This window comes from Gopherus evgoodei, chromosome 8 (genome assembly GCF_007399415.2).
Source record: "Gopherus evgoodei ecotype Sinaloan lineage chromosome 8, rGopEvg1_v1.p, whole genome shotgun sequence".
NCBI classification, from domain to species: Eukaryota; Metazoa; Chordata; order Testudines; family Testudinidae; genus Gopherus; species Gopherus evgoodei.
This window is the reverse complement of record NC_044329.1, coordinates 84443986-84467569: the sequence shown is the minus strand read 5'-3', so window position 1 is coordinate 84467569 and position 23584 is coordinate 84443986. Positions and strand designations below refer to the sequence as shown.

At 41.8% G+C, this 23584-nt stretch overlaps 1 protein-coding gene across 8 annotated transcripts in view; it reads right to left on the bottom strand.

The window, feature by feature from the left end:
• The window catches only part of TTLL7 (tubulin tyrosine ligase like 7), a 131155-nt gene that overhangs the window by 83467 nt on the left and 24104 nt on the right, over positions 1-23584 (bottom strand). Inside the window, exon 2 of one of the 8 annotated variants that reach the window (XM_030572992.1) lies at positions 2063-2253. The exons of 6 other annotated variants lie outside the window; for them this stretch is intronic. The gene's annotated coding sequence lies outside the window, so the exon portion shown is untranslated. Of the gene's footprint in view, positions 1-2062; positions 2254-16402; positions 16437-23584 lie in introns of those variants that run through there. One more of the 8 variants, XM_030572993.1, reaches the window with a different exon arrangement.

Here is a 23584-nt window from a genome sequence, read left to right as displayed (position 1 = left end):
AAAAAAATTGCTTCCAAGAGGTCTTCCACTTTTAGGGCACAACCAGACTTTTATTGGCTTGCTCCGACCCTACCCCTGAGGCTAGCATTAGAGTGACAGCATGCTTCAGACCGACAGCCAAATGCATACTTTGGAGAAGTATTCTGCTTGCAGTCTAAGAATTAGTACACTAAAAGCTAAAACCAGACTAGAAGACTGTAGTATAAAGCAATATGCTACAGCAGCACGTGCTTATGCCCATTTCTATTTGTATAAGCTCACATAATAAAACACTAGAAAATGTGCTAATTAACAAGACTAGCCTGTCTGTCAAAAGCAAGGGAAATGCTGAGGAACATCAGCTTTAGTCAGTAATCACAACAATGAGAAGAAATATTGGCAAGATACATTTTTCACTTATCCCCTAAAAGTAAACCAGCAACCATGCTGCTTGTGTCTGGTAAATCTAATAAATTTACAGAACACATTCCTACCATCACAAGCGAATATAAAATACCGCCTTAGGCTGTCTCATGTTTTCTTTATTGTGCGCTCTTTCAGCCTGTAGCATGGACACGACAGTCATACTACAGTCCATTACTTCAGAAAGTATTGATAATTCTATTAAACTATTATCCAGGACAGTCCTTCATTGCCTCTAAAATAGAAATGGCTTCCTAGCCCCTTATCACCAATTAGAGTTCTGTTCAGCAAAACAGATAGTTTATTGCAGATAATTACCTAGAAATGCAAATAATCATTTTATCTGTATACTTTAGTTCTCTCCATTTGAAATGGTGTTATAATGGCCTAGACTCTATTTTGGTTTCTATTTCATAAATGCCTCATACAGAAAGTATATACCTCTTAGTTATATTAGCATATATTGACATGTATTGCATGTTTAAAAAAAGATAATTTTGCATCTTATATAGTAGATATTGATGAAATGATACCTCTTTTGTAAGCAGTTTGAGATCTATGGATAAAATGTGCTCAATAAGAGTTAGGTATTATTATTATTATTATTGAGATTCCCAACTACGCACTTTAGAGTAGAATCCTTGAAACAAAAAATGGAAAGTACAGACTTTCAAAAACTGCCTGCATTTTCACTCCTCACACTCTTAATTTAAAATAGCATCTTAAATGACTGGCTCAGTACAATTTATACATGAAATAGAACTATAGTTACAAAGCAGGAGTCAAGGGATAGCCTAGGACTTACAGACCACTAATTTCTGCAGAAGTTCAATATTGTAACTTCTGGTTTAGCTAAAGTACATCTTTTAGAAAGACATCCCATCTTGATTTACAGATTTCACTTGATGGTTAGTCTGGAAAAAAGGAGTTAGAGGAAACTTGAATTAAGTATTTTAAATTATGAAAGATATTGTAGCAACCTCCCTATAACTTTGAGAGAGGAACACAAGTTGCCAGAGGGAAAACTTTGCAGGAGGCACCAAGAAGTCTGCTGAGTGCACATAATTCGATTCTTAAGTGCAGTATTTCTTTAAGAGTCAGTTCAGTTATACAAGCATGGACCCCGTTCACGTGATTAACCAACACACAGTACATGAAATGGGCATAATGAAAAGTGACTTGTTCTCGATTTTTACCCCTTCCTTTAACTTGAGAACAAAGAATCACTAAATGAAAAGGAAGTGAATTTAGAACAAATATAGGCAGAATAAGAAAAACCCACTTCTCTTAAGGTAATTAAATCTTGTGCTTAAGATCACTGAAGGAATGAATAACTTTTCTGCATGCTCATACACAGCATTGCATATTTGGCAAGGTTCATTACGAGGTTGAGTTTTTATTTGGTTTTTGGAGGGGGTGTTTCTAGAGGGGGGGAGGAAGTAATGGCACATCTTCATCTGAAGCATCAGGGATTAGACACATTTTCTGCAGGATACCAGACTACATGCACCAATGGGTTAATCCAATATGACAACTCATACAATTCTGTGTAAGAATGTCCGTAGTGTGAAGGCAAACTGGCATGTAACTTTACCAGCCAGGCTCAAAACTTTACTAAAATGATGACGGAAGAAAATAAGACTAATGATATTTTACTCACCTATCAAAAAAATATCACTCCCAAGAAGATAATGGAGTAGGTTTGGCAAGGCTGGTTTTCGATGTTTCAGTGGAGAAAGAGCTCTGATACATAAGACCAATTTCTGATCCAGCAAAACAAAATCTTTACTCTAGTACTAATCCATTCTCAGATGTCCTTTCCAGCTTGTCTTTCAGGTGAATGTCACTTTCCTGCAGATTTACAGAATTCAGATCTTCATTATGGAATGATCCCAGTTGCTCCATATTCAAGGTTGTAACTAAGTCTGAATTATAAACTTCGTTTTGTATCCCACTCAAACCCTGCTTCCCTCTAAAATTTAAGAGCCTAAATTCTCTAAAGTTTTGCTGGATGGAGAAAGAAGGGAAGCACTACTGCTTTACTATCTTCTCCTATTCCCAAGTGCCTCCTTCCCACCCAGACCCCCTGTGCTTCTGGCAGCAGACCTCTGTCTTTCAGTCAACATCCACCCTATATGCCTCTGCATCTGTTACATGCTTCCTTATGCCCAGCTGATCCCTGATTGTCAAAATAACCTCTTAGAGTCACTGGCAGCTGGTATAAGTTAGAGCAGAAGGCTTCTCAAATGCATGTCAGGTACTAGCCAACTGCCAGGATGGCCTCAGGAACAGGGATATAAACACAAAGATGAGTTAAAGCAAGTACCCCTTATCACAGCACAGAATCTGGCCTATTAGCTCTAATATATTCCAGGGCTGCACTGCCTAGCTCCATCAGTGTTTCTGGACATAGACTATAATTTCTAAATGAGGCTTGCACAGTCTATGGTTGTGAATTACATTATCTAAATTCAGATCCTGGCACATCAGAATGGTTGCTAGTCTAGCACCCAGGATGGCACACCGACAGCACGATGAAATGCAAATTGACAGATGCTGGCCTGCAGCCCAGAATCCAGAATCTGGTTCAAAAAGTCCAGTAACACATTCAAAGTCTAAGGTCTGGGCACAAACTAATTGTCACACTGAGGGTAAATGTCTGTCTATGGTTTTCTAACATATGAAACTGAAACTAGGAGGCTCCTGCATACATAGTGAACTCCTGCCCACCCTACAGTAATTGCTCTGAAGTTTCCCCACTGTCGCTACTATTAGTATAGCTTCACTGGGAACAGCAGTGGTGGGAGTACTTGTATAGATTGGTAGTTGCCAATATTTTAACCACTGCAACATTCAAATCTGCTCTAAGCAGGACAAAGTGATTGGCAGAATATTATTGGTTGGTCTGCACTATTGCAACCACTAGTGCAGCTGTGCTAGTGGTAGCAATGGTGGGAAATTTTAGGGCAAAAATGTAGTGTATACACAGCTGTTTAAATACAGAAGAACAAAGGAAAGAAATTAAACATTGCACAACAGGAAAAAATTAAAAACAGTTTCTAAAAATAACGGAACACCTTGGCTAGGGTATTAAAGGGACCTGAAAGAGTTAGATGCCCATGTCTCATTGAATTTCTGTGGGAGTCAGATGCCTAACTAACCCTCCTTGGAGAATCCTAGCTTATACCTGTTTCTGCTTTGGGATCCTGAGCATCCAGTGGGCATTTTTTCAAACCCTCTGGTGTACACATCATTCTATAATATGTCAAACAGTAAGAAAAAATGCTATTCAACATCCCTCCGATTCTTCCAAACAAAAAGACAAACAAATCCACACAATTTTAAACCCAGCAGGCATACACATGACAAGTACATAGGATTCAGTAGTACTGCCCAACTAATACATATATTGTACAAAAGCTGGGAAGTGATGAAAAATTAATATTAGAGTATTAGCAAGACGACTCTACCCATGTTCACTGCCACATTACTACATAAAATCAATTCAAAGTTGACTTTATAGGCAATTCCAACTAGTATTGATGTAAAATTAAAAAGAGGCTTCAGCAGAACCAAAGAATCTTTTTTCAGTTTCTTTAAATATTTAATCAAAGAGAGAAGAAACAATATTTTAATTAACACCTTTCATCCTAAAGACCCAAAATACCTCACAACCCAGTTGTGTGAATTCAGTCTCACAACACCCTGCAAAATATTGCAGAACACTTCTGCCCATTCTATAGAACTGTAAACAGAGACACAGAGAAACTGACTGACTTGTCCAAGGTTACACAGCAAGTCAGTGGCAATACAAGGAACAGAGCAACAAGAACAAAATCCTAGCTCCCATTCCCTTGCTCTAACCCAGTAATACTCTGACTTCAGTGATTCAGGAGCCAAATTAGCAATCAACATTACCCAAAAGAGTCACAGTAGTGTGAATTCATGGTTTCATATATATATATATTATTTTCACAGCAAAATGACTGACAAGTATTCTACAATTGGTTAATAACATAGTAAAAGCATCCTGATTGGTTAATAACTTAGACTGGTTAGTAATTAAGTCACTGTTTTAATTCATGTGCTGCAAAGAGCTGTAGGAGACACATTAAAGAGCCACTTGCGGCTCCCGAGCCACAGTTTATCCCTGGTTTAACCATGCTAACAGGAGCAGGAGCATCCATATGGAGGTCAAGGACACTCACAGTTCCCCTGGCTCTGTCCCTCCCATAAGGCTGCACTGCTTCCTCTGGATTCCCCCAGCAGAGCAAGGTGTGAAGTAGTACCCCCAGAGTGGAGTTATTCTGATTCAGTAAGCAGAACTTCCAGATTAAGGCCTTGCGTACACTACACAGTTTTGTTGACAAGTTTCATCAACAAAACAGTGGAGGTGTACACACCTCCAGCCAATTTAAATCTCCTGCTATGCTGACATAATAAACCCACCTCAGCAAGCGGCATAGAGCTTTTTGCAACGAAGTTAGAGAAACACAGTATCACAGTACTTGCTTATGTCACCATAAGTAGCCTCCAGGAGGTATCCCACAATGCTCATCATGAGCGCTCTGGTAAGCAGTTTCTACTTCTTGCTCTGCAGCCAGGTACACAGGCATGCACCCCTCCCGATTAAAAGCCCCATGATTTTTTGAAATTCCACATACTGAGCAAACAGGAAGGACATCTTCCCAGCTGACCATGCCAGCTTTCTGCAGCAAATAGTCTCCCATGTGGAGTACACTGGAGTTGCTGGATCTGTTGGGTGCATGGGAAGAGAAGTTTGAAAGGTTGCAGCTCCGATCCAGTCGTAGGAACTTTGACACCTCTGAGCAGACACCTCCGTGGCATGGAGAAGAAGGGGCATGAAAGGGACATGCAGCAGCGGTGTGCTAAGACAAAGGAGCTAAGACAGTCATATTAGAAGACAAGGGATGCCAACCGTTGCTCTGATGCAGCACTGAAAACATGTCACTTCTATAAGAAGCTGCATGGCATCCTTGGTGGCGACCCCACCTCCACCACCAAGTGCCCCGTGGATACTTCAGTGGGACTGGAGGCAGCAGCCAGCAGAGTCAACCCTGAGGACGAAGTGGTGGACAAGAAGGTCAAGTTGGAGGAGGATGTGGCACAGGTGACAGGCTTGTCCGGTGCCATGGCGAGCCAAGACCTCTTTCTGTCTCTGGAAGGATCTTCCCAGACCCAGCAGTCCGGCTGAAACAGGAGAGGGGAGCTCTGGTAAGTATTTATTTTTCTTGGATAGTGCATGGTTACATGAGATAGTGGTGTCCTTTATTTTGTTACATGATGCACATGAGAGAAGGAATCGAAATTAACAATACTAGGTACTGTTTGCATCTGCTTCATAGTCCTCTCCGCAGTTATGCAATGGGGCTCTGCAGAAAAGTTTGTTAATGCACACCAAGATCTCTTGGAATCCTCCCTAGCGGTCTCTAGGAAATTTTCCTGCAGATACTCTGCAATCCTCTGCTGAATGTTCCTTGGTAGAGCTGCTTTGTTTCTTCCTCCATCGTAGGAACTTTGCTGCGCCAATCAGCAATTACTTCTGGAGGAAATAAAGCGGCACACAGGCATACGGACCTGCTCTGAAGCCACACGCAGGCAGGAAACGCACCCTTACATCTTCAGTTACCCTCAGTAGTGTGATTTCAGCTTCGATCACCCCCCACCTGTGGAAAATGGTCCCAGTGTTCAGAATAGCATCCCGAGGCGCTTGTACTGATCCCCTTCTGAAACCACACAGACCCTTTGTCCTGTCCTGTCCTGCACCCCCACCCCCAGGCCAAATTCACCACATTTAGTGCTCTGGCCGTGCTGTGTGCTTGCCAAGGGAAAGTGAGAAAGAGGTGTATGTAACTTCTATGATTCAAGACCATGAGTGCACACACAATACTGACTCTGTGTATTGTTCTTGTGCTTTGGCAGATGTACCTTGAGGGCCAGCTCCTACACACAGCAGAGCACCTCTGTCAGATAAGGAGGCGAACGAGATGGAGTAAGGACCACATGTTTCACAAATTGTTGTAATCGTCAGATCAGGCCAATAGTGAGCACAGAGCGTGGAGAGAGACAATAAACAAGAAACTAGAAATGGATAGCCAGGCGAGGAGACAGGAAGGAGCGGAAAATAAAGCTCATGGAGGAGCGAACAGTGATGCTGAGGTCCCTGATTGCGCTAGAGGTGGAACACATACAGCCCTCCCGCAGCCCATACAGGGAAGCTGGTTTATAGAATCTCCTTTGAATGCCTGATTGGCATTCAGTCCCTCAGCACTGCTTCATTTCTCTACTCTATCCACTGTATGAGATCTAAGCAGGAATTAACATCTATCTGTTGGCAATAAGTGCAGACCCCTGTCATAGCTACATTTCAAACTATACAGTAGAAGGCAGAATGTGATCAAAAGCCTCTGAAAAATTCCTTTATTTATTGAAAAATGCAATACCTGAAGCATGAAAAATAAAGTATATCAAAACTTTTCACACACAAATTGTTTTACCTTTGTGATGAGAAAAATGAAGCAGCATGAGAATTTTCTGCCCAAAATGGGTCATTTTTTTAGGAAGCGCCTGAAAACGTAGCACGGAATAAATGTGCTTTCTCATCCACAACTGTAGCATTATTATTGCCACCCTATAATATTAAACAGCTCTATTTATAGACTAACCTTATGCTGTCTCTAAGCTACAAACACTGAACATGCTGATAGTGACACTGTAGGTTTTTCTAAATTCATAGTTTAAAATAACTACAAAATTTGAGATGACTGACCTAAGCATGCTCATTTCTCCTCGTGCCTTTAATCACAGCAGGGATGCAGTTCCAAGTAGAGAGCAATGCTGAAAAAACGCTACCGTTAGTAGTCTTCTCTCTTGGTCTGGAAAGATTTTCTTTTTAATAGCAAAATTCACTGTGTGTTTGAAACAATGTTTAGGAAAGGTGTCCAGGACAGATTTCCGCCTACCCAAAGCCAATCCTCCTTACCAGAAGAAAAAGCAATTATGATACAAGTCCAAGGAAATATGGGCAAAAGCAAAGAAACAGAAAAGAAGGAAGGGAAATGCTACAGCAAGCCCTTCCCCAAGAAGTACTTGAAATTTACAGTAAATAAACTGTCAGCATAAATTTGGGAAATTAACATACTTCAGCTAAAATATAACACAACAGAGCAACTGTGCAAAATCTCAAGTCTGATGCATCCTAATTCATCAACTCCTCTACATATAAACTAGTAATGAAGGCTCAAAACCTCTATTTCTCAAGGATTTAACTGACTGGGATAAATATTGCAAAACAGTCTCTCTCAGTGATTGAGAAGTGGCACAGGTTCTTGCATTGCTGATAGATTAGGGTAATATTAGCTGCAGCACCTTCCTATTTAGGGCTCTGGTGGTGTATGCACACCCTGGCCCAAAAGAGGGATACCAGGGGGTATAAGGACACCACTGTTAAGTCCACTTATCCGTCTCTGACTTTGCCACCCCGGTGTCTATGGACCAGCATAAAGGTAATAGCCCTGGTGCCCAGGAATAATGGCCTAGTGGCCAGAGTCAATAGAGCTACCCTTCAATACAGGACAGCGTGGGCTAGTAGCCAGAGTCAATAGTGTGGCCCTCTGGTGCAGGGCAGCGTGGCCTAGTAGCCAGCACCTGAGGGGCCATCAGCAAGGGTGGCTGGTGGCCCAGGTAGGGGGGTCCAGGCCCAACCGACTCCACCAGGCCCTGACCCAGGGCCCTGGCAGTGGCAGAGCAGTCCATCACTGGCTCAGCAGGGAATCCCACTGAAACACACTGAGTTTATCTGGGTGGGAGATACCACTCTATCACCCTCCCTGGGTCACTTCCTACCGTTGTCTCTGGCATGGCAGTCCATGAGGCTTTGGGGTCTCCAGGGTCCGCCGCACCAGTCACTTTCTGAGGCTCCATTGGTCGCAGGGGTCCAAGCCGACTCTTTGGGCCTCCAGTCTCTGCAAGCAGGGGCCATAGCCACTCCTCAATAGGAGTTTCCAGTACAGGTCCTTCCCCTCCTGCATCCAGCCCCGAATGATCTGGGCTTCCTCCCTTTATACTGCTGCAACATCTGGAGCATGCCCAGTGCAGCTTAGGGGGCAGGACTTCTGCTGTCCATAATGTGGGTTTAACCCTGTCTTGACTAGTGTGGGGTATACACACCTAGTCACAAATCCAGTCCATCATTTTAACCTTCCTTCTTCACTAATCTTTCCTAGATTTGTTCATATGTGCATGTGTGTTTGATGAGGTGAGGGGAAGGAACTATATTTATAGTATATGAATAATAATAGAAAGAAATATTCTTTCATCACATTTAGAGCAGAGAGACAAGAACTAGGGGAGGAAAGTTGGTTGAGATTTGTCATAAACTAAAGCAAACTGAAACCTAAAGAGAAAGTGACTCAATGGTTTACAAGAAAGGAGGACAGGAGATATAGAGCATCACAGGCAAAATAATGACCTCCCCTTAAGTATTTAATAAAAGAGGCCAACCCTGAAGTAATGTAAGACAGTAGCAGAGGAGTTGGTTGATAAGCAATGGGTAGGGTGAACAGAGATCAAGCACAGTTAAAAGCACTTGCTCATGTTTTTGGATACTTATTTTATTAAGGAAGTGTCAGGCTAATATAAAGGATTTGCAGCAGGCTTTTGCTTTCAGTTCTGCAGGGACAAGACAAGTATCAGAGAAGATAACACCACTTTGGTCGTAAAACCATATTTATTACACCTTAGTGTATGTGGAAAGCAGCTTTTATAACTTCTCTCTTGTTTTAATTTTGTATGCTATTTTCTTTTATGCTATTTTTAGAATGCATACAGGCACTGGTTAATATATGTACTTTGTAAAGTATGTACAACTTGCAGCTAAAGACTTGTATTAGACATACTATAAACAAGTCATAAATATAAGGACCATTTCGGCCAAAAGGTGGACAAACCTCACAATTGTCTTCTCAGAAAACAAGACACAATCTTATCTCAAGAAAACAAAATATGTTTTAGAAAAAAAAAAGAGTCCTGACTTTAAAAGAACGTAAGGATGTTCTGCTTAGGAACAAAGAAGAATGAGGGGAAGTGTTGCTAGAGTTATAAAACAAAAAGTCATGAAATTGTATTTTCCTTTGGGGGTGGGGGGGAACTGTTTCAAAACCACCGCAAAGAGCTAGAGAAATATTGAACAGAATTTATTTTATAAGCAATTTAAAGTCTTCGAACTTTAAGAAAAATATTCATGGCTGGAAAATTTCACAGAAAATGTTGGTTACTTCTATCCAACTCAGGTTTCCTCTCAATGGTGCAAACCTTGGTTGTTACTTAAATACTTGAGACAGTAAGTTTCTTTGAAAATATGTATTTGCAAATATTTTATCTAAATGCAAAGCTTCTAATGTAATATCTTCCAAATATCATTACTATGTAAATGGTAAGATACTTCATGTACAAACATGAACTCCAGTGACTTTGTTAGACTGGGTATTACAAGAAACCCTTAGAGTTGGAATATTTATATTAGTTATCTGATAACACTTAAGCAATTTCTTTACCAAACGCTGAAAGAGAAGAGCCACTCTCCAAAATTTGTTCAGAGAAGAAAATGCCTTCTTGAATAGCTATTTAAATTTAAAGATACTAAATTAAGCTGTAAAAATGACTAGTTTGATAACTGAAAACTTTTACAGCTGACATAAGGATGTTTGCACGTACTGGAAACAGAATTTCAACTCCAATTAAACCCTTATGGAATTAAGGGAATATTTCAGAAAATTGATCAAATAAAAGAAAGTTGAAACTCTAAGATGTTTTGAGAATTTCCTACCACAAATGTAATATAACCATCAAATTGAGGAAAAAATTACAACTCTATTGCACATGAATTAATAGACTACATAGTCATGGGTTTAAGACATTACTAAAACCAACCCAAGAAGGCATGATCCTTTCATTGGCTCAACAACTCATTTGAATCCAACCAAGCCTAAAGGTACGTCCAAGCGATCGATTTTTCGGGGATCGATATATCGCGTCTCATCTAGACGCGATATATCGATTCCCAAACACGCTCCTGTCGACTCCGGAATTCCACCGAAGCGAGCGGCGGTAGCGGAGTCGACACGGGGAGCGACCCGAGGTAAATCGATCTAAGATACTTCGATTCACGTAGCTGAAGTTGCGTATCTTAGATCGATACTCCCCCAGTATAGACCAGCCCTAACAGAGGTATGTTTTCCTCCTTCCATGAAACTAGAAGAAAGAGAAAGGTATACAACCAGGGTCAGCTTTAGGCCTATTCCACCAATTCCCCCGAATCAGGCCCCGCGCCTAGGAGGGCCCTGCACCCAGTGAGAATCCCTTCCCTGGCTAGAGGCACCTTTTTAATTTTTACTCACCTGGTGGCACTTCAGGTCTTTGGTGGCACTTCAGCGGCAGGTCCTTCAGTGCCACTAAAGACCTGGAGTGAGTGAAGGACCCACCGCTGAAGACTCGGAGCACCGCTCGGTGAATACAAACCGCACGTGTTTTTTTACATTTTTTTTTTAGTCATCCCTGCCGGGCCCCATCGAAACTGTTCGAATTGGGGCCCACAGTTCCTAAAGCCGGCCCTGTATACAACTCTGAATTAAACTACTCTTGGCTCCCTTCCCCATCTCTACATCACATCCTGTTAATCTCTTCTCTACAAGCAAGACAGTAAGAAAAAAAACACAGCCAGAGAGCATCAGAAAGAACAACCTTCAAGTTTATATGATCACATAATCAATATCAGAGGGGTGGCCGGGTTAGTCTGTATCCACAAAAACAATGAGAAGTCCAGTGGCACCTTAAAGACTAACAGATTTATTGGGGCATAAGCTTTCATGAGTAAAAAACGCACTTCTTCAGATGCATAGAGTGAAAATTACAGCTGCAGGCAGCATATTTATGCCTGCAGATGTAATTTTCACTCCATGCATCTGAAGAAGGACTCCTTGTTGTTTTTACATAATCAATACTTCAACATGGATTTGTGAGATGAATTGTAAAGCACAGCCAAGGCATTAAAATGTATTTTTTTCTTTTAACTTGATATTGAAATGCTATTGTATCTTAAAATATTAACAACTTCTCTTGTTAAATATGAAATTTTGTAGACCAAGTATTACTGGAGAGAAGAAATAAATTAATGATGGTAAACAAAAAGAATTGGTGGGATTTAATTTGAATTTAAGATTCCTGATATTAATTAATTTGCAAGCCTCAAAAAAACCCTTATTTAAATAATTTCTTTTGTTTTACAGGATTTAAAATTCCTCACCATCATCCATTTATCAACTGTTTATTTTATTCCTGAGAATCAAAATTCTTTTGCCCATCTATGAACTGTTTTAGTTATTTAAGTTACACTAACACAGAACTCGCTACCAATTTTGAGGTACAGTGAAACCCCGCTATAACGTGATGTTTGGGGTCCAAAAACTTCCATCGCGATAAATCCAGGGTCATGGTATAGCAGGGTTTCAAACCAGTCAGTTTGTCAGTGGTCCCCAACGCGGTGCATTGATGTGCGCCGCCTAGTGCCCCTAGTGCCCAGCTGGGGAGAGAAGCCGCGGCCCCGCGCCTGCCGGGCACAGAGAACTCCGAGGCTGCGGGCGCCGTGCTCTCTGTCCCCGGCAGGTGCGGGGACGCGGCTTCTCTCTGGCTTCAAGAGGAGCCACAGACCTGCACCTGCCAGGGACAGAGAGCACCGGCACCCGCAGCCTCAGAGATCTCTGTCCCCGGCAGGCGGGGGGCCGCGGCTCCTCTTGAAGCTAGAGAGAAGCCGCGACCCTGTGCCTGCCGGGGACAGAGAGCATCAGCGCTCACAGCCCTGGAGAAGCCAGAGAAGAGGCTGCGGCCCTGCGCCTGCTGGGGACAAAGAGCACCGGCACCCACAGCTTCGGTGTTCTCTGTCCCCGTCAGGCGCGGGCCTGCAGCTTCTCTCCCCTGCCATGATGTTGGGGACCACCGATACAGTACATCGCTTCTCGGCCTCATGGCTACGAGGGGTGAAAACATTATCTAAGTTGTATCTGCCTTAAAGGGGAGCCAACCTATAATCGCATTAGATGCGATTTCGCGTTATGGCGGGGCGCGTTATTGCGAGGTTTGACTGTATATACTTTGGTCTTAATTTTCCCAAAAAAGAGCAGGCCCACTCTTGAAGGTTTAATCCAGTGGTGGGCAACCTGTGGCCCATCAGGGTAATCCACTGGTGGGCCGCCAGACAATTTGTTTACATTCTCCCGGCCGCCCGCAGCTCTCAGTGGCTGTGGTTCGCCGTTCCCAGCCAGTAAGAGCCGCAGGAAGCAGCGGCCAGCACATCCCTGTGGGCTGCAGGTTGCGCACCACTGATTTAATGCTTGTTGCAGGGTATCAGCATGCTCTGTGGTAATAGCTAGAGTTGATTTCAGGTTCAATTTCCACAAGGGATTTTCTAATTTCTAATTTAAAAACAAATTAAAGTGTAATCTTAACTTTAAAAGTAATTTAAAGGTTGGCAGATTATGCACACACACCTTCAAAGCAAAGGAGGCAGATCTAGAAAGGTAAGGGCATCTCACTGTCAGAGGAGAGAAATAGTTTGGGACATGGAATTCTTCTCATTGGGAGTTGGAGCTCATTCTAATTTGGGGGCATTTAACATTCACTTTGAAGAGATGCAAAAGACTACACAAGATGCAAGGTGCAAGAAAGCCAGGCAATGCCAGATCTATGAGATGGGTCAAGCTGTACTACCCTCACTCCTAGAGCTCACTGGGCACACACAGCAATCTGTGCTTGTTACAAGCAGGCAAGAACTGTGCTGAATCAGGCCCAGAGACACAGTTTGGAGGGCTGGGACTGTTACAGTTACACACAATATCTTAGCCCTGCTAACAACGGTAGCGCTGCTTTTCGATCACAATAAGCACATGCAGACAATGCTGGTAGCGTGATCTACAAACAAACATGAGTGGTCTCCTATTTCCCCCTATTGTGAATTCTAAGAACAGCTGTCTCTCATTCCATACACTCATTTTTTCTGCACAGCTAAATAAATAATTTTTATTTAGCTGTGCAGAAAAAAAACTAGATGTCTTTATGAATGCTTTATAAAATAAAAAACTAACATGACTAACTACATTTTCTCCATCAATGTAAGAGAAATCATCTGAATTACAGTCATTCCACCAATAAGGATTGTTGCAATTTTCCCCAATCCAAAAAGGTGTGTGTAGGGGGGCTGAGGAGAAGTACAAAAAGTTTTATGAAATGAATGGAAATACACTATGCAAATCACTCTGCAACCAAATTTAGTCTTCAAAATAAAGACACACATTGTCCAAAATACAAATCTTGCCAAGTAAAACAAGAACTGAGTCCCCAATCTACTAATTAATCATACACCTGTCTCTCTTGTATCTGCCTTTAGATATTGATACACTTTACCATCGTTTCAATATCCAATGACAATTAATTCCACCTACTAATCATACCTACCTCTCCAATCACCAGTGACTCCTCTAGACAGTTCTGTAGCTTTCTTACTACATGTACTAAAAACGTCAAGTATTTACATCACTTCCCTTTTACATTTTAGTAACTAACATTTTCATTCACAAATTAAAATACTTTAAAGTGACTTTCAAATATGTTATATTCAAATAATTCAGAGTAATATCAAAAAGTTAAATAAATGGGAGGGGGAAATTACACAGCCTACCCAACCACACCCACCTACACCAAGACTCAACCAGTCCATTTTTCTTCTGGATGTGAGAAAAAACAAATTTTTCATAACTCTACCACCACCTAATAACTCTTATCATATGTTTTATTTTATAAGACAAAAAACACCAAAAGGCAATTCAAAGACAAAAAACAACATAACAAATTAACAGGAAAAAATGCATCAGGAACATTAAAGACATAAGAGAAGCCCACAAAAGCAAAGAAAATAAAAGCTATGGATTAGACCAACACGTAGGTCCAATGTATATTTTTCAACATTATTAGTAAAAAGGATGTTGTAAATAAGTACAAAGAGAAATTTCCTTACATCAGTGGATTGGTTTTACAATCTACTGTCCTTGCAGTGTAGCTTTTCTTTTATCTCAATCAATATCTACATGCAACTGTTTTAGTGTACATGAATTCAGTATTAAGGCTCCATTTGCTGATGCTATACTCCAATTCTTTCACTATAGCCTATAGGGATATTACTGTGTTAGTTTTTAGATGCTAAAAATAACACAAACAAATGTCAATCCAAGGACAAAGCCGGAAGGAAACATGCATTAATGTAACCAAAGAAGAATATACTTAACTTTTTGTTATTAAGCAAAGATGAAAATAACTTTGTCAACACATAGCCCGGTGTAAACTAAAACTATGGAGAAAGCCCCGTCATGAATCAATATCGATCGTGCTTTACATTTTTTAAAGGCTTGCTCTGTCCTTCATGAAAAACTACCAATGTTTCCCTTTAGACCACTCTTTCCAGTACCCACAGTAAGGAGTTCTCCTTCTAGATAAGGTGTTAATGTAGCCCTTCAACAGAACAACCATAGGCCCTACTCAGTTGGGAGTTATCTGAGACCCCACCCATTACAATTCTCACACTCCATGCTGAACCCACCACTTTAGACCTCAATCTCTGTTACCCAACACAATCTAGAGGAGATAAGAGTGCTGCATGACATCTCTTCTCCAGAGATTAAATCCTGGCTCCAATGGCAAAACTTCCATTGACTTCAATAGGGTCAGGATTTCACTTCTAATGATCCAGGCGGTGAAGGACGCAAACTCAGATAACAGTAAGATACTAGGTGTGGTACTACAAGACTACCACGTTGGCCCACAAATGTGAAATACAAATTTAAAAGTTTCTACTTGCTATACATAGCTGTATTCTTCCATCAATTATAAAGTAAGCAAGTCACCAATTTAAATTTTCAGCGCATTGATAAATGTTAGATCCCTTTTTGTGTTCCCTGAAAAATAAATAAAGCCAGAAATCTTCTTTGCCCTGACATTTACTCTGAATGAAAACAAAAGCAAATAATTCTCAAATTAAAAGGATTTTTCTTTGTTAACTCTTGGGTTTAAGTGGCACCTTCACCAATGTTAAAATGAAAGGATGCATGGACCAAGTCCTGGGAGAGAGAGATTAAAAAAAGAGAAAGAAGGAATCTTCCCAAAATATAAAATACTCATTCATTAAAAAGGTAACATCTTTAATTAGCCTCAATTCAGATTTAAAGTACTATCCATAAAGCAGATATGATTTTGCCCCATACAAATGAGTGTTTATCAAGGCCATACCTGCAGCTCATACTGATAAATCCTGCCTTTGAAATAGAGATATTCTTAAAGAAATACCCATACTGCTTTGTATTCGAAGCTATAATAGCTCTGCATATGGAAAGAGAAAAAGTACTTGTGATGGGCTGGATCACAGAACCCCCCCTGGGAGCTGCCAACTGATGTGCCAAGACAATCTCTGCTCCTGTTTTCCCTGTCAGCTCAGGACTCCATCACCCTGACTTGCTGAGCCAGACATTCCCATCTGCTCCAACACAGACCCAGGGTCTGAATTACCTGCCCCAAAGCTGCAGGTTTACCTGAAAAGAGCTCACAGAAGTGTGCTTGCTTTTAACACTTGGATGCCCAACTCCCAATGGGGTCTAAACCCAAATAAATCTGTTTTCCCTGTATAAATCTTATGCAGGGTAAACTCATGAATTGTTCACCCTCTATAACACTGATAGAGAGATATGCACAATTGTTTGCTCCCCCAGGTATTAATACATACACTAAATTAATTAATAAGTAAAAACTGATTTTATTAAATACAGAAAGTAGGACTTAAGTGGTTCCAAGTAGTAACAGACAGAACAAAGTAAGTCACCAAGCAAAATAAAATAAAATGTGCAAATCTATGTCTAATCAAACTGAATACAGATAATCTCACCCTCAGAGATGCTTCAGTAAGTTTTTTCCTCAGACTGGACACCTTCCAGACCTGGGCACAATTTTTTCCCCTGGTACAGCTCTTGTTCCAGCTCAGGTGATAGCTAGGGGATTCTTCATGATGGCTCTTCTCCTCTCCCCCTTCGTTCTCTTCCACACCTTTATATATCTTTTGCATAAGGCGGGAATCCTCTTGTCCCTCTGAGTTCCCACCTCTTCCTTCTCAATGGAAAGACACACCAGGTTAAAGATGGATTCCAGTTCGGGTGACATGATCCTATGTCACTGCAAGACTTCATTACCCACTTGCCAGCACACATGTATACAGGAAGGCTTACATGTAAAACACAGCCATTTGCAGACAATGGTCCTAGTTAATGGGAGTCACAAGATTCCAAACCACCATTAACGGCCCACACTTTACATAATTAATTACAATAGGCCCTCAGAGTTATATTTCATATTTCTAGTTTCAGATACAAGAGTGGTACATTTATAAAAATAGGATGATTACACTCAGTAGATTCTAAGCTTTGCAATTATACCTTACAAGAGACCTTTTGCATGAAGCATATCTCAGTTACATTATATTCACGTCTTATTAAATTTTTATAAAACCATATAGACTGCATGACGTCACAGTACCATCATCAACTTCAGTGACTCACTCTGGAGACACTTGCAGCTCAGATTAAAGCTGCTAACACCGCCTCTCAGCTCTTCTAATCGATCCTGGTTTGTTATAGACCAAGGACTTTTATACAAGGAGATTCTTTCTGGTGGACACCGGGAAGAATGGCAGCCGCAAAAACAGTTGGTGGTTCCAACTAAGTACCGGGGGAAGCTCTTAAGCTTAGCCCATGATCATCCCAGTGGCCGTGCTGGGGTGAACAGAACCAAGGACCGGTTGGGGAAGTCCTTGCACTGGGAGGGGATGGGCAAGGATGTTGCCAAGTATGTCCGGTCTTGTGAGGTATGCCAAAAAGAGTGGGAAAACCCCAAGACCAGGTCAAGGCCGCTCTCCAGCCACTCCCCATAATTGAGGTCCCATTTCAGCGAGTAGCTGTGGATATTCTGGGTCCTTTCCCAAAAAAGACACCCAGAGGAAAGCAGTACGTACTGACTTTCGTGGACTTTGCTACCAGATGGCCGGAAGCAGTAGCTCTAAGCAACACCAGGGCTAACACTGTGTGCCTGGCCCTAACAGATATTTTTGCCAGGGTGGGTTGGCCCTCCAACATCCTTACAGATTCAGGATCTAATTTCCTGGCAAGGACCATGCAAAAACTGTGGGAAACTCCTGGGGTGAACCACTTGGTTGCCACCCCGTACCACCATCAAACCAATGGCCTGGTGGAAAGGTTTAATGGAACTTTGGGGGCCATGATACGTAAATTCGTCAGCGAATACTCCAATAATTGGGACCTAGCGTTGCAGCAGTTTCTGTTTGCCTATAGGGCTGTACCACATCCCAGTTTAGGGTTTTCAGCGTTTAAACTTGTGTATGGTCACGAGGTTAAGCGGCCATTACAGTTGGTGAAGCAGCAATGGGAGGGGTTTACACCTTCTCCAGGAACTAACATTCTGGACTTTGTAAGCAACCTACAAAACACCCTCCGACACTTCTTAGCCCTTGCTAAACAGAACCTAAAGGATGCTCAGGAAGAGCAAAAGGCCTGGTATGACAGACCTGCCAGAGAACGTTCCTTCAAGGTAGGAGACCAGGTTATGGTCTTGAAGGCGCAACAGGCCTGTAAGATAGAAGCATCATGGGAAGGGCCATTCACGGTCCAAGAGTGCCTGGGAACTGTGAACTACCTCATAGCATTTCCCAATTCCTCACTAAAGCCCAGAGTGTACCATGTTAATTCTCTCAAGCCTTTGTATTCCAGAGACTTACAGGTTTGTCAGTTTACAGTCCAGGGAGATGATGCTGAGTGGCCTGATGGTGTCTACTACGACAGGAAAAAAGACGGTGGCGTGGAAAAGGTGAACCTCTCAACCACCCTGGAACGTCTGCAGCGGCGACAAATCAAGGAGCTGTGCACTAGCTTCACCCCATTGTTCTCAGCCACCCCAGGACGGACTGAACGGGCATACCACTCCATTGACACAGGTAATGCTCACCCCATTAGAACCCCATCCTACCGGGTGTCTCCTCATGCCCAAGCTGCTATAGAACGGGAGATCCAGAACATGCTACAGATGGGTATAATCCGCTCATCTACCAGTGCATGGGCATCTCCAGTGGTTCTGGTACCCAAACCAGATGGGGAAATACGCTTTTGCGGGGACTAACGTAAGCTAAATGCGGTAACTCGTCCGGACAACTATCCAATGCCATGCACCGATGAGCTATTGGAGAAATTGGGACGTGCCCAGTTCATCTCTACAATAGACTTAACCAAGGGGTACTGGCAAGTACCACTAGATGAACCTGCCAAGGAGAGGTCAGCATTCGTCACCCATGTGGGGGTGTATGAATTCAATGTCCTTCCTTTCAGGCTTTGAAATGCACCCGCCACCTTCCAGAGGCTGGTAGATGGTCTACTAGCAGGACTGGGAGAATATGCAGTTGCCTACCTCGATGATGTGGCCATTTTTTCAAGCTCCTGGCCCGAACACCTACTACACCTGGAAAAGGTCTTTGAGCGCATCAGGCAGGCCGGGACTAACTGTTAAGGCCAGAAAGTGTCAAATAGGCCAAAACAGAGTGACTTACTTGGGGCACCAGGTGGGTCGAGGAACCATAAACCCCCTACAGGCCAAGGTGGATGCTATCCAAAAGTGGCCTGTCCCAAGGTCAAAGAAGCAGGTCCAATTCTTCTTAGGCTTGGCCGGGTACTACAGGCAATTTGTACCACACTACAGCCAAATCGCTGCCCCACTGACCGACCTGACCAAAAACACCCCACCAAATGCAGTTAAGTGGACTGATGAGTGTCAAAAGGCCTTTACCCAACTTAAGGCAACGCTCATGTCTGACCCTGTGCTCAGGGCCCCGGATTTTGACACGCCATTCCTAGTAAGCACGGATGCATCTGAGCATGGTATAGGAGCAGTTCTCATGCAGGAAGCAACGGATCACAACTTCCATCCTGTCGTGTTTCTCAGGAAGAAACTGTCTGAGAGGGAAAGTCACTGGTCAGTCAGTGAAAAGGAATGCTATGCCATTGTGTACGCCCATATGTTTGGGGACGGTGGTTCCAGCTACAAACTGACCGTGCTGCACTAAAGTGGCTTCATACTTCATACAACAAGAAACTTCTTCGTTGGAGTTTAGCTCTCCAAGATTTTGATTTTGATATTCAGCACATCTCAGGAGCTTCTAACAAAGTAGCTAATGCACTCTCCCGTGAGAGTTTCCCAGAATCCAGTAGTTAAAAAGTGTTCTTAAAATGTAAAAGTCTGTTAGTTATATACTTACTGGTATATGTAAAGGTGCATGTGCTGTATTAATCTGTTTATTTTAAAGTTCTAGAAGGAAATCGCCGCCAGTGAGCTTCCCCACTGTCTGCAATTTGGGGGGCATGTCATAAACAGATAGCTAAGGGTTAACGTCTCTTTCACCTGGAAAGAAGTAATCTGAACCACCTGACCAGAGGACCAATCAGGAAACAAGACTTTTTCAAATCTGGGTGGAGAGAATTTTGTGTGGGAGTCTTTTGTTCTTGGGTCTTCTGTCTGACTCTCTCTCGGCTATGAGGGGATTTCTATTTCCTGCTTTCTAATCTTCTGTTTCCAAGTTGTGAGTACAGAGATCATAAAAACAATTGGGGTTATTGTTTTTTTTTCTTTTGTATTTACATGTCTCTAGTTGCTGGAGTGCTTTGAATTGTATTCTTTTTAAATAAGGCTGTTTATTCAATATTCTTTTAAGCAATTGACCCTGTATTTGTCACCTTAATACAGGGAGACTATTTTTATGTACTTTTTCTTTCTTTTTATGACCTGTTGGAGTTTTTCTTTAGTGGGGAACTCCAGGGAATTGAGTCTGTGCTCACCAGGGAATTGGTGGGAGGAAGAAGTCAGGGGGAAATCTGTGTGTGTTAGATTTACTAGCCTGACTTTGCATACCCTCTGGGTGAAGAGGGAAGTGCTTGTGTTTCCAGGACTGAAAATAAAGAGGGTGGACTCCCTCTGTTTAGATTCACGGAGTTTGCTTCTGTGTATCTCTCCAGGAACACCTGGGGGGGGGAGGGAAAAGGTTTATTTCCCTTTGTTGTGAGACTCAAGGGATTTGGGTCTTGGGGTCCCCAGGGAAGGTTTTTGGGGGGACCAGAGTGCCCCAAAACACTCTAATTTTTTGGGTGGTGGCAGCTTTACCAGGTCCAAGCTGGTAACTAAGCTTGGAGGTTTTCATGCTAACCCCCATATTTTGGACGCTAAGGTCCAAATCTGGGACTAGGTTATGACATGGTATCATAAACCTAGTCCCAGATTTGGACCTTAGCGTCCAAAATATGGGGGTTAGCATGAAAACCTCCAAGCTTAGTTACCAGCTTGGACCTGGTAAAGCTGTCACCACCCAAAAAATTAGAGTGTTTTGGGGCACTCTGGTCCCCCCAAAAACCTTCCCTGGGGACCCCAAGACCCAAATCCCTTGAGTCTCACAACAAAGGGAAATAAACCTTTTCCCTTCCCCCCTCCAGGGGTTCCTGGAGAGATACACAGAAGCAAGCTCCGTGAATTTAAATAGAGGGATTCCACCCTCTCTATTTCCAGTCCTGGAAACAGAAGTACTTCCCTCTTCACCCAGAGGGTATGCAAAGTCAGGCTAGTAAATCTAACACACACAGATTTCCTCCTGACTTCTTCCTCCCACCAATTCCCTGGTGAGCACAGACTCAATTCCCTGGAGTCCCCCACTAAAGAAGAACTCCAACGGGTCTTAAAAAGAAAGCTTTATATAAAAAGAAAGAAAAAGTACATAAAAATGGTCTCTCTGTATTAAGGTGACAAATACAGGGTCAATTGCTTAAAAGAAATATGAATAAACAGCCTTATTCAAAAAGAATACAATTTAAAGCACTCCAGCAACTACACCCATGTAACTACAAAAAAACAAACCTATCGTTTTGTACTTACAACTGGGAAACAGAAGATTAGAAAGCAGGAAATAGAAAAATCCTTCCCATAGCCAAGATGGACAGATACAAGACCAGAACAAAGGACTCACACACAAACTTCCCTCCACCCAGATTTGAAAAAGTCATGTTTCCTGATTGGTCCTCTGGTCAGGTGTTTCAGGTTACTTCTTTCCAGGTGTAAGAGACATTAACCCTTAGCTATCTGTTTATGACACCACCAATGTAATACATGCCATCATATGCCAGCAATGCCCCTCTGCCATGTACATCAGCCAGACTGGACAGTCCCTACGTAAAAGATAAATGGACACAAATCAGATATTAGGAATGGCAATATACAAAAACCTGTAGGAGAACACTTCAATCTCCCTGGACACACAATAGCAGATTTAAAGGTAGCCATCCTGGAGCAAAAAAACTTCAGGACCAGACTTCAAAGAGAAACTGCTGAGCTTCAGTTCATCTGCAAATTTTACACCATCAGCTCAGGATTAAACAAAGACTGTGAATGGCTTGCCAACTACAAAAGCAGTTTTTCCTCCCTTGGTTTTCATACTTTAACTGCTAGAAGAGGGCCTCATCCTCCCTGACTGAACTAAACTCGTTATCTCTAGCCTGATTCTTGCTTGCATATATAAACCTGCCTCTGGAAATTTTCACTACATGCATCCAATGAAATGAGTATTCACCCATGAAAGCTCATGCTCCATTACATCTGTTCGTCTATAAGGTGCCACAGCACTCTTTGCTGCTTTTACAAATCCAGACTAACACAGCTACCCCCCTGATACTTATATTTTAGAGATCTCTTTAATTATCCAGGTTCTATAGCTTCTATTATTTGAAGGGGAGAAGATAGATGATTATGCACCTGTTTCCTTAAACTTTTTACAGACATTACTAAACAATGGACCAAAGCCATTCCTGGTGTAACTCCATTTATTAACTTTACTTTCTATAAAAAGTGATCATGTACTCATGTTGATGACAGTGATATTTAACAAAGCACTGTTACAGCATCATACTCTTACTTCAATGTTTAGTGTTTTTTTTGTTAATCTTTATTATGTAGCTTCACAATAATCATTATGATGCTGTAAGTTCTTTGAGGCAGAGAAAGTCTTTTTGCTCTGTTTGTATAGTGCCTACTACTATGGGCTCCTGATCCATGATTGAACTGCCTAGGTGTTATCACAGTACAAGTAATTGATGATAATGTTCCATTTTATCTGTTTGCTATGGACAAACCTACAAGTCAGAACCTAACTGAAAATGGCTGATACTAAATCAGCCTTTTCTGGCTTGCTATTTATTCCATAAGTCACTGAACATGTAACACAGCTGTGTATACTATATTTAGGACCACAACAATTATCCCCACCTCAGTCATTGAAGTGAAGGGTGAACATTCAGAAACATGGCAACAGAGGAAAGCAAAGAAAAAGAATTGTATTAAAAAAAATGACGAGAGTAAAAAGATGGTTTAGGACATTTGTTATTCGATATGGAGTGTTTCTTCTCTAGGTTACTGGCTCACATCTGGACCAGGTTAACAGTAAGTAAAAATTCATGGCACCTACCAGATGGTTGTTGATCTCACTCAGTCCATTTCCCAGTCCATATCACTCAAACCACCACAAAAATGGACACTAATAAATGCTATTTCAGGCATTGTCAGAAGATAGTACAGTATGAAGAATAATGTGCTTGAGAATGACCTAATCTTTTACCCATTAGAGGTGGCCTGAGTGGAGGGACATAAGCAAGGCAACATGGGTAGGTGTGTACTGTGGATAAACAGAACTTCAGTATCTCAGGATGTTAATGTGGTACCTTTTAAGAGGACTATATTTTCTTTAATAGTTTTCTACTTTCCACACAAGAGAAAGACAGTCTTCTACTATAGTTTATTTAATATGCTGCTGCTGCTTCTTTTCGCCTTTAGTTTCTTGTTGTCTTAACAGGTATCCAATTATTCAGTATCCAACAATTGTAGCACAGCATAGAAATACAATTGTTTGCAGAAAGCTATGTGAAATATTCAAATGTAATATGATACTGCTTTCTTAAAAGAGAAATGTATTCTTACATAA